This window comes from Bos taurus, chromosome X (genome assembly GCF_002263795.3).
Source record: "Bos taurus isolate L1 Dominette 01449 registration number 42190680 breed Hereford chromosome X, ARS-UCD2.0, whole genome shotgun sequence".
In the NCBI taxonomy this organism is placed as follows: domain Eukaryota; kingdom Metazoa; phylum Chordata; class Mammalia; order Artiodactyla; family Bovidae; genus Bos; species Bos taurus.
In genome coordinates, this window is record NC_037357.1 from 98,248,008 (window position 1) to 98,260,691 (window position 12,684).

The 12,684-nt window shown below is 38.1% G+C and overlaps 1 long non-coding RNA gene across 1 annotated transcript in view; it reads left to right on the forward strand.

The window, feature by feature from the left end:
* Window positions 1–217: 217 nt before the first annotated feature.
* LOC132344330 (uncharacterized) overlaps window positions 218–12,684 on the forward strand; it is a 75,434-nt gene continuing 62,967 nt past the window's right edge. Inside the window, exon 1 of the long non-coding RNA XR_009493586.1 lies at window positions 218–1,867. This is a non-coding gene — a long non-coding RNA (uncharacterized lncRNA). The remainder of the gene's footprint in view (window positions 1,868–12,684) is intronic.

Below are 12,684 nucleotides of genomic sequence, written 5' to 3' on the forward strand. Positions count from 1 at the left end.
TGGCTCAGTGGTAAAGAATCCTCATGCCAATGCAGGAGATGCAAGTTCAATCCCTGGATGGGAAGATCCCCTGAGAAGGAAATGGCAACCACTTCAGTATTCTTGCCTGGACAATCTCATGGACAGAGGAGCCTGGCAGGCTACAGTCTATAGGGTCGCAAAGAATTGGGGACTAAAGCAACTTAGGGCTAAAACAACAAAAGCAACTTAGGGAGAAGGCAATGGCAACCCACTCCAGTACTCTTGCCTGGCAAATCCCACGGATGGAGGAGCTTGGTGGGCTGCAGTCCATGAGGTCTCTAGGAGTTGGACACGACTGAGCGACTTCACTTTCACTTTTCACTTTCATGAATTGGAGAAGGAAATGGCAACCCACTCCAGTGTTCTTGCCTGGAGAATCTCAGGGACGGGGGAGCCTGGTGGGCTGCTGTCTATGGGGTCGCACAGAGTCGGACATGACTGAAGTGACTTAGCAGCAGCAGCAGCAGAAGCAACTTAGGGTGCAGGCAGACATACATGTATGTTACATATATAAATTATATCTCTTTGTTACATACCCCTTAATTCTCTTCCTTTTAAAGGAATTGGTAGGTCTACTACATATATGTGTATGTGTGTATACATATATATGAGCATCTATAACATTTAAAGCATTGTATGAAAGATGAAATATAATGGTTGCAAGAAGTAGAACTTTCTTTGCCACAGTTGATGATTAAGACCCATTCATGACCCATGGACTTTATTTATATCATGGTGTCTGTGTCATTCTCTGATGGAAGGACCAGACTGGAGTGAACTGCAAGCTCACTTGTGTACAGATGCTGAAGTACTTAGGTCAAATTTTCTCACAAGCTCACATAGGTATTTCTGCAACACAGCATTGCAAAACATGCTGCCTTTTGTGTAGAAGGGGATTATCTGCTTCTTTGGATTGATGGAAGCTATTTTAGAGAGGGATCATGAACAAGTTTTCTGCTTTCTGAAATCTAGAACTCAAATCCATAGGCCATACTCAAACTCAGTCTGGAAAGACATTACTGAATTGGAGAGAAGAAACTTGCCCAATTAACATGTCAAAATTCCAAGAGCTTGGCATAAGGGAAGAGGAAATCATGGATGGCAAATTCGTAAGACTAGCTTTTCTGCTTGCCAGGTAATCATACACAGGTAAGAGTAATATAAAAACATTTACCTTGAAAGGTAAGCTACTGTTACCAATGCCAAGGTGGAAAACAAGACTAGAGTTGTTGTGGCAAATAAAGAAATATAGCTAATAACAGCACCACTAAAACTAGAGATCATGCCAAGCTATAGGTTATAAGGATGACTTTATATAAGGCCAGAAAGGGTGTATCATTACTTTACATTCAAGTTCTGAGTCCAGTGTTTCAAAACTAGAAATAACATCCTTTGCAGATTTAAATTTCAACTTGACAGTGAAGTCACTGTTTTCCTGCTGATTCATCCAGAACCAGCCAAAGAAAGAATCAGTAAAAATGTTCATAGAGTTTTTGATAGATAAAGCAGAAGAGAGATTGGCTTTTGAGGCTTTTCTGAGTGATTTTTGTAAATTCTTCTTGAATTTGGAAGATGAATCTGCACTCCTTCAGGCTCTGAAGGTCAGGATAGACCAGCTATGACTTTTCCAGGAAATGAGTAATTGGAAGACCAGGGGAGGACTCATTTCTGGAGGTCTGGAGGAACGTTTCATCCAGAACCCGTAGGTGGGGTTTTTCCCCACAAAAGGCTTCAGGGAGTTCCAGAGACGTGTGTAGACTTGAAGTGGGAAGAGCCAAGCTAACACAAGATTTCCCTAGAGATTCTGCCAGTTCTCTCGGTTCTCACCCTGGTTTTCACCACCCAGGTTGGTCTTTTCCATTCCTTTTTATTCTTTTCTTCTATTATTTTCAGTTCATTGCCTAACCATCCTTCCCCATAAACTCCAAATCTTAATACTCATGCAAAAATCCAAGAGTTCTTTAATAAGTATCACTTAGAATTCTTTTTTCCTGGACAACAGCGAAGTAGAGTGCTGTCAATGCTATCTGATAGACTTACACCTAAGCCACAGCCATGGAGAGCTCATAAGAATCATTGTTGGGAGAGAGATGCATCCATAATTCTTTAGAAATTTGTGTTCCATTTAGAGAGATGTTTTTTATTCTTGTGTTAAAATGCAGTTATGCTGCTTCATTTCCTTCCTTCATTTATTCAACAAAAATGTATCACACACCTGCTATATTCCAAGCATGGTGTAGGAGGAGATTCTGATGGAGGACATCGCCACTGCCCAGAGATTCTTATAGTTTAGTGAAGAAGAGAAGAAAAACAGTAATTACAGTACAGTGCTGAAAAGACAGAGAGATGCGTATTCAGTCAGTATGCCATGGTATTTAAAGAAGCTGGTGGCTTCCTTAAGGAGCCACCAGGAGCTGGTGGCTTAGTCTGTAAAGAATTTGCCTACAGTGCAGGAGATGTGTGTTTGACCCCTGGGTCCGGAAGATCCCCTGGAGAAGGTTATGGCTACCCATTCCAGTATTCTTACCTGGAGAATTCCATGAACAGAGGAGCCTGGCAGGTTACAGTTCATTGGGTGGCAAGAGTCAGACAGGACTTAGCGACTAAACCACCACCACCACCAGGAGTCAGGGGCTCAATCCCTGAAGTCCTAAATGATAAATAGTGGTTAATAAGGAGACTTTGTGTGTTCATGTGTCTGTATACACATACATGCACACGCACACACATACACACACGTGCTTTCCCATAGCATCCTGAACTTCTTCGTAGCTTTCCTTCCAGTTGTTCAGTATTTCTCTTTACCACTTGACTATGATACTCAGTAGTCACTATATGGTTTTCAAGCTAAGTTTGCTAGTGTTGCTAAGTTTTAGGAAGTCTCGAGTTATCATTAAAAGCCATTTTCTAAAGCTTATTACACAGCAATATGACTGGTAGGCAGAAGAGTGAAGCAGGCCAAACTTTTTTTTGGCATTCTCTTTTGTCTCTATGGTACCCCAGTTTTTCTTCTCCCTTCCCCACCTGCTTTTTTCCCAACTTTCAGGAAAGAATCAGTAGAATCAGTTCTTCTTTATGGTTATATTTCATTGCTTACTTCTCACAAGGACATGTGCATTTCAGTAAATGTCAGTGTTTTCATTCAGAAATCTGAATCTGTACTGGATTTTATTTGGAAATTAGGAAGAAGATGGGAAAGAACTTTTCTAGTGCCCTCAGGGTCACCCTAGTAAGCAAACACCTATCCTACCCATCCTATCCATACCTTCAAGGAATGATCTCAACACTTAACGACACTAAAGGCTAAAGCTGAAACCTACACCACGCACATTCAACTGTAGGTCAAATTCCATTAAGGTGAATTCTAAGGGCTACACACATTCTTTAGCTCTATTGGAATGTAGTTGTATTTAGTGTTAGGCAAACTGAATAAACTCAGTACTGGTTTAGAAACAGATGATGTAATGGGACAGATGATTTCAAAATTCTCCAACTCAAATTCTAAGAATTCTATAAATTAGATCCCTATTAAATTCTGCTTCTGACCTGGGGTCAAGGTTAATAAAATTTTTTAAAATTTAGGTTTGTCTTTATCGACTCATTTTCTATGATACAGTAATGCATGACAATGTTATAAAATCCACTATGATGAGTACATAAACTGTGAAGTAAATTTCCATGCCACCCCTTGTTTCTTTTTCCAGAGTCAAACACAGTTAATATTTTCTTGTAGATTCTCCCAGATATTTTCTGTGCATACACAAAATCTTAGTCTTTTTAAACTGAAAGTTGTTCCATTAAGCAGTACTGTTAGAAACAGATACAACAGGAATATATTTTATATTCTGATGTATTTAACTTATTCTTTCTAGTGTCCCTCTCATTAAAATGTTTTTTCAAAATGACTTTATTAAAATATATTAATACAGGTAAGCAACAATCCTATAAATGATTCTTGTATCATTTACATAGAGGTGAGACTTTTTGGAACATTTAATTTTTACTGGTCATTGAATTCTTTGCAAAACACATGCTAACCTCAGATATATTTACATTAAATTAAAAGTGAGCAAATTAATGACGAGAATATATTTTTAATCTGTCTTCAGAAAGGAGCACACAAGTCAGATGGTTTGTATTCAGGGCTGCTATATCATTAATGGATCCATATTGTTTTACAAAATGCATAGCTTCAAAAAATTTCATCAGTGCACTCTATGTGCTCTCTTGAAGCTGTGACAAGTTGAGATATTAGTTAACTTCTTGGCATGATGCTTTTTTGAAAGAACCGCCCTAGTTCTATTCTGTGTTTTATGAATGACAGACAAGTTGGATAATATTAGGAAAATATTACGACATAGTTAGTAGTAATTATCAGATAAGATCTGTGGGATTTTTGTTCTGTTGATTTGTAAGAAGAATCCCAGGGAAGTGACTGTTGAGCTTCCTGAAATGCCTTTTCACAAGCCTTTTTTGACCTTATGGAATGCCTAACTCCAAACTCTTCATTGTTGCTAAATGCTAAATTCTGTAACTCAGCCAGACCTCCTGCTGCCTAAATTGATCCCATTAACCAGATAGTTGCTAGGTTTCCACTTTAACTTGAAATGACTCTCCCAGAGACTAAAATGGGGCATTTTGATATGAAAAACCCATCCCTTGCATAAAGTCCTTATGTGAGCAATGGGATAGTGTAAAACAGCTTGTTCTTATGAACAGTGGTTTGATGTACACCTTTTGAAATGTGGGTAGGTTACAAAGAGCATAGTGGGTGCAATGACATTAATGCACATGGGACTGTCAGCTGGAGAGACGAGGGTTTTCCTGAACCCACACATCCTCTAGAAGGCATCCAGATGGATAGAAGCTTAGGAATTCTCCTAGCATCAAGAGGCATAGGATCACTGTTTGCTGAAACATGTGATGCAAGAGCCGCCCTTGAACATTATATGTGAAGAGAGCCGCCTCTGTTTTGTTCCCAGTAGGATGTAAGGGGAAAGCTCCTCAAAAGAGCAATATTAGACCTGCATAAACATTGAACAGCTAGAGCTGCAAAACATTATGTAAGAACCTCTCAGGACTCTAGAGAAGGAGAATAGAGGTGGGGAAGAGAATGGACTAAAGGAGGCTTAAGAAAAGGTGCTTACATTTCTATGGATGGGTAATCATATGTAGCAGTTAAGTGATTGAAAAGTAACATTTTAAAGTATATTGGACCTAGGGAAATTAGGGGTCACATCAACAGATAGGGAAAACTACAGCAATAAAAATAAAACTGGGACACTTGTTTACAGCTTTTTTTAAATACAGGAGAACTCAACCTATGATGGCTCCATAATACAGAAACAATAGGTTATTGAGAAGCAAAATTACAAAATGGAAAGAATCGTAGAAAGAAATTTGGTTACTAAATGCTGGATAATTAAATTGGAGTATGCTGACTCTGAAGAAAATCTGGAGTCATTGTGGGGTAGACAGTTACATGGGTGGACTCCAATGAAGCACACCTCCTAGTATTCATGCCATTGTGTAGGTCTCTTAAAAACTAGCTTGGATTTGGCCATCTGACTGGCTTTGGCCAATGGAACATCGGTAAGCAGGATGACACAGGGGCTTGATAAAGCCTTCACATTGGGATTTGTCCTTTTGGAACACTCCAGCTTGAAAACATTGTTGTAAAGACACTTGAACTAGGCTATGGAATGAGGAAAGGACTCAAGGAGAGAGACTCTGGAGGTTGAAAGCCCACTTTCCATGTTACTGACTTAGCCAAACCCCCAGATGAATGCAACTACTTGAGTAACTTCAGCTATGCTACATAGAGCAAAAGAACCTCCCAGTTGCTGCCAGTCAACCCAAAGAATTAATTACAAGAATAATGAATTATTGTTTTTAAGACACTATTGTTTTAGTTGGATACTTGAAACAAATAATCATGTAAACACCCTCATGTTATCAAAGAGGAAAGTGACCAAACCAAAGAATTTGCCCAAAGTCCTGTAACTAATTAGTGGCAGTGGCAGTGAAAGTGTAAGTGAAGTCGTGTCCGACTCTTTTGAGACCCCATGGACTGTAGCCTACCAGGCTTCTCTGTCCATGGGATTTTCCAGGCAAGAGTACCAGAGTTGGTTGCCATTTCCTTCTCCAGGGATCTTCCCGACCAAGGAATTGAACCCAGGTCTCCTGCATGCAGGCAGACGCTTTACGCAGAACTGATACTAAAATTCAAATCTCTTGATAGCTGATTGTTTCCTTCACTACATGACTCAAAATACTACTGCTAACATGCAACACTTACTAAAGAATTTCTGTGTCCCGAGCACTATGTGAAGCATTTTAAATTCACTGAAGCAGGTATTATCATTAGCACCATTTTTACAAGCCAGGAAACCAAAGCTGAGACAATAATTTATCTGAAGTCACACAGCAGGTAAATGATAGAGCTGGGCTTCTAATCCTGAACTCTGACTTCAGAGGTATTTATCTCTAAGCACTGTATTATAAGAATAATGAGATATAGGTTAATTAACCATGAGTGAAATGAACAGCCTACACAATAACCTATTTAATTCATCTCTGTCTTCCTGATCACTCATTCGAATTGAAAAAGAATTGATTTCCAGCAGCTACAATTGTTGAAAATTAAGTCAGCTGGCTCTTGATCAAGTTCAGAAGGTGTGTGTAGATTTAGTCTGCCACTTTGGGGCTTTGGAAACCAGCATTAACACCTTGTCACTATTTAAATATTTGGCAAAATTATCCTTTTCTGTAGGTTCACATATAACTTAAGCCCATGGCTTTTTGCAATAAAAGTACCCATATGGTATTTTCTCAGTTACATTTGAATGATTGATATGTTGTTTAGCAAGAACTGTTTGCTTCATAAGGAGCCCTAAAAATGTGGGTCTTTTATGTCTGAAAAAGTGTTTTTGGTAAATTAAGAATAAGTCATTTAAGTATACCTCTTCTATGAAGCCTTACTTAACAAATCCCATCCTTAATGACTCACTCCTTTTTCATTCTCTTTTTCAATATATATTAAAGCATATTGAATACAAGATATGAAGTGCACAAAAATGAACAAAATAGAGTCTGGATTTAAGGGGTTCAAAACAAAGGCAATATAAGTCATTAAGACTTATAACAAAGGTATGGATTAAGTCCTCTTCATCTTCATTAAGCCAATTTTGATTAAGTGCTGACATTGTGACAGATAGAGAGCTAGGTGCCAGATGAACCAGCCAAATAGTTCCTGTCTTTAAGATACCACAGTCCAGCAAGGGAGGCAGTTCACAATCTGGTAAACACTCTGAGAAAAGTGATCTGAACAAAATTAGGAGGTTGCAAAGGATGGTTTGAAGACAGAGAGCTGAAGAGGGGGTATTTCTCAAGAGACAATGGTAAGGGAAGATTCCTGATATGATAACATTTAAACAACGAGACATGTGAGGGAAGGAGAGGAGAGGAAATGCATTACAGAGAAAACTGAAAGTACAAAGGTGCAAGGTGGGAAAAGCTTAGCACATACAAGGAATTAATTAACTAGTAGGCCAGTGTGATGGCAGCATGATGATCCCAGGTACTGGGTGGTATTAAGAGATGGGAAAAGCAGGGGCCTCATCATGCAGGCCTTGAAAACCATGGTAAAGATTCTACTTTCAGTGGAATGAATAGCCATTGAGAGGGAGATGGTGTCATGCTGAAGTCAAGGGCTCCGGAGACACGTTGTCTAGGCTCATTTCTCACCCCAACCTCTTCAAGGATGTATTATCTTGGATAAGCAGCTTAACCTTTCTGTGCCTTACCCTGCTCATCTATAAAATAAGAATAATATTTATTGTTGGGAAGATTTAATGAGTCAGTAAACATAAACGGCTTAGAAATGTACTTGACATTAAGCATTTAATTTGTGTTAGCAACGGAGAAAGGAAGAGGCAGGATCCAATTTACATTTTTTTAAAAAAAATGACTCTTTCTGCAGTGTGATGTTGGAAAGAGGGACGATGAGAAAGAGGAAGCCATGTTTTACTATTTATCTAAGCTGGAAACAGTGAGGGCTTTGGACTCTCATGGTCTTATATAAGACAATATTGCCTCTCCATACATCTGAGTTCACTGGACAGGTAGTTAAAAAGATATTTGCTGTGCATGGTTATAAATGGAGCTTGATTGGAGGTAGAACAAATCAGATTCATGTCCACTAGGACAGTCAAGGGTGTATATTGTCACCCTGCTTATTTAACTTATATGCAGAGTACATCATGAGAAACGCTGGGCTGGATAAAGCACAAGCTGGAATCAAGATTGCCAGGAGAAATATCAATAACCTCAGATATGCAGATGACACCACACTTATGGCAGAAAGTGAAGAAGAACTAAAGAGCCTCTTGATGAAAGTGAAAGAGGAGAGTGAAAAGTTGGCTTAAAGCTCAACATTCAGAAAACTAAGATCATAGCATCTGGTCCCATCACTTCATGGCAAATAGATGGGGAAGCAGTGGAAACAGTGATAGACTTTATTTTGGGGGGCTCCAAAATCACTGCAGATGGTGACAGCAGCCATGAAATTAAAAGACACTTGCTCCTTGGAAGAAAAGCTATGACCAACCTAGACAGAGACAGCAAAAGAGACACTGATGTATAGAACAGGCTTATGGACTCTGTGGGAGAGGGAGAGGGTGGGAAGATTTGGGAGAATGGCATTGAAACATGTGAAATGTCATGTATGAAACGAGATGCCAGTCCAGGTTCAATGCACGATGCTGGATGCTTGGGGCTAGTGCACTGGGACGACCCAGAGGGATGGTATGGGGAGGGAGGAGGGAGGAGGGTTCAGGATGGGAACACATGTATAATTTTTTTTTAATTAAAATTGAATTAAAAAAAAAAAAAAAGCAGAGACATTACTTTGTCAACTAAGGTCCATCTAGTCAAGGCTATGGTTTTTCCAGTAGTCATGTATGGGTGTAAGAGTTGGACTATAAAGAAAGCTGAGCACAGAAGAATTGATGCTTTTGAACTGTGGTGTTGGAGAAGACTCTTGAGAGTCCCTTGGACAGCAAGGAGATCCTACCAGCCCATCCTAAATGAAATCAGTCCTGGGTGTTCATTGGAAGGACTGATGTTGAAGCTGAAACTCCAATACTTTGGCCACCTGATGTGAAGAGCTGACTCATTTGAAAAGACTCTGATGTTGGGAAAGATTGAAGGCAGAAGAAGAAGGGGACGACAGAGCAGAGGAGGAGATGGTTAGACAACATCACCAACTCAATGGACATGAGTGTCTGTAAACTCCGGGAGTTGGTGATGGACAGGGAGGCCTGGCGTGCTGTGGTTCATTGGGTTGCAAAGAGTCGGACACAACTGAGAGAGTGAACTGAGGACAGTTAGTGAAAAAATATTTTTTTCTGAGGTAGTAATCATCCAGGTAGACAGGATAGGTATCAGAGTGATCCAGCAGGGGACTAATTGACTTTCCCATAGACACGCTGAGAGAATTTGGTAGAAACCAATTTAGTTCAACAAGAAATTCTGAGTGTCTACTGTGTATATGCCAGGAGTCCTGATGGACATGCAGTTGGCTCAGTGGGTTCTGGCATTCCCCTGATATTCAGAAAATCATCTCTTCCCAGGTGGGTGACAGAAGTTTGTCCTTGGGGCACTTTCTTAAAAGTTGTGAAGTTACCTTATTCATGTTTTAAAAAATAATAGTTTTATTGGGATCTAATTCACATACCATAAAGTTCAACATTTTAAAGCATGCAATTCAGTGCTTTTAATGATGGTATGGAATTATGTGGTATATGTGGCATTTTACATCTGGCTTCTTTGACTTAGTATGTTTCAAGGTTCATTCATGTTGCAGCGTATTTCAGTAGTTTATTCCTTTCCGTGGCTAAATAATATTACATTGTGTGGGTATGCCAGCTTCCCAGGTGGCTCAGTGGTTAAGAATCTGCCTACCAATGCAGGACATGTGGGTTCGAGCCCTGGGTTGGGAAGATCCCCTGGAGAAGGAAATGATGACCCATTCCAGTATTCTTGCTTGGAAAATCTCACGGACAGAGGACCTGGTGGGCTACAGTGCATGGGATTGCAAAAGAGTCAGACATGACTTAGCAACTAAACAATAACAATAAAATGGGTATGCTACATTTTGTTTATCTATTCTTCAGTTGATAGATATTCAGGTTTTTCTATTTTTGGCTCTATGAATAGTGCTGCTATGAACATTCATATTCAAGCTTTTATGAGGACATAGGCTTTCAATTCTCTTCAGGATATACCTCAGAGTAAAACTTCTGGGTCATATGGTAACTATATATTTAATTATTTGAGAAACAACAAAACTATATCCCAAAGGGGCTGCACCACTTTATGTATTTATTTTATTTTTTTAATATAAATTTATTTATTTTAATTGTAGGCTAATTATTTTACAATATTGTATTGGTTTTGCTATACATCAACATGAATCTGCCATGGGTATACATGTGTTCCCCATCCTGAACCCCCCTCCCACCTCCCTCCCCATACCATCCCTCTGGGTTACCCCAGTGCACCAGCCCCAAGCATCTTGTATCATGCATCGAACCTGGACTGGCGATTCATTTCACATATGATATTATACATGTTTCAATGCCATTCTCCCAAATCATCCCACCCTCTCCTTCTCCCACAGAGTCCAAAAGACTGTTCTATACATCTGTGTCTCTATGTATTTATTTTTAATTGACATAACATTCTACATTAGTTTCAAGCATATAACATGGTGATTCAACATTTACATGTATTATGAGATGATCTGTCACCATTTAAGATATTACAATATTATTAACTATATGGCCTACTCTGTATATTACACATACACATGACTTATTTATTTTATAACTGAAACTTTGTTCTTCTTAATCTCCTTTCTAATTTTACCTATCCCCCTAACCTCCTCTCTGACAACCAGCAGTTTCTTCTCTGTATCTGTGAATGTGTTTTCGTTTTCTTTTGTTTGTTCCTTTGTTTTGTTGTTCAGATTTAACATGTAAGTAAAATAACATGGCATTTCTCTTTCTATGTCTGTCTTATTTCACTTGGCATAACACCCTTTAGGTCCATTCACGTAGTCACAAAAGATAAAACTTCATTTTTCATGATTAATATTCCATTGTGTGTATATATGTATATATAATATTATATATATATATAAAACACATATTATTTATCCATTCATCTATCAGTAGACACTGAGATTGCTTCCATATCTTGACTAATGCTGCTGCAATGAAAATTGGGGTATGTATATCTTTTTGAATTAGCGGTTTTCTTTTCTTTGGGTAAATATTCAGAAATGAAATTGCTAGATCATATAACAGTTCTACTTTTAACTTTTTAGGAATTTCCATATCATTTTCCACAGTGTCTGTACCAATTTACATTCCCACCAACAGTGTACAAGAGTACTTTTTTCTACACACCCTTACCAACACATTATTTTTTATCTTTTGGATAATAGCCATTCTGACACAGGTATGAGGTTATATCTCATTGTAGTTTGATTTGTATTTCCCTAATGATTAATGATGTTGAGTCTTTCTGTATGTGCTCATTGACCATCTATATGTCTTCTTTGGAAAGATATCTATTTAGGTCCTCTGTACATTTTTTTAATCAGATTTTTCATTTTCATAATATAAAGTTGTATGAGTCCTTTATAAATAGTGGATATTAACTCTTTGTTGGATACACGATTTGTAGATATCTTCTCCCACTCAGTAGATTGCCTTTTGTTTTTGGTTTTCTTTGTTGTACAAAAGCTTTTTATCAATACTTTTATGTAATCTCACTTGTTTATTTTTGCTTTTGTTGTCTTTGCATGAGGAGACATACAAAACAGAACTGACAGCGTGCACTTTCTTCTAGGAATTTTATGGTTTCAGGTCTTACATTCAAGTCTTTAATCCATTTTAAGTTTACTTTTGTATATGGTGTAAGAGAATGGTCCAGTTGTATTATTTTGTATGTAGCTGTTCAACTTTTCCAACACCATTTATTGAGTAGACTGTTTTTCCCTATTGTGTATTCTTGCACCTTCACTATATATTAATTGACTATATGTGCACAGGTTTATTTCTGGGCTCTCTTCTGTTCCATTAATCTATGTGTTTATTTTTTGTCCCAATACCATACTGTTTTGATTACTATAGCTTTGTAGTATAATTTGAAGTTAGGGTGCATGATGCCTCAGTTTTGTTCTTTTTTCTCACAGCTTATTTGGTCATTCAGGATTTTTTGTCCACTTTTGTGAAAAATGCTATTGGTATTTGATAGGGTTTGCATTGAATCTGCATATTGTTTTGGATAGTATGGACATTTTAGCAATATTAATTATCCCAATCCATGAGCACAGTATATATTTCCATTTATTTGTGTTCCCTTCAATTTTTTTCATATGCATGTTATAGTTTTCTAAGTACTGGTGTTTTATCTCCTTGGTTAAATTTATTCTTAGAAATTTTATTCTCTTTGTTGCAATTGTAAATGAAATTGAGATATAGCTAAAGCCATGGATAGAAAGAAATGTATAGCTCCAACATCTATATTTTAAAAAAAGAAGGATCTCAGATCAATAACTTAACCTTCTACCTTAGGGACCTAGAAAAAGAAGAG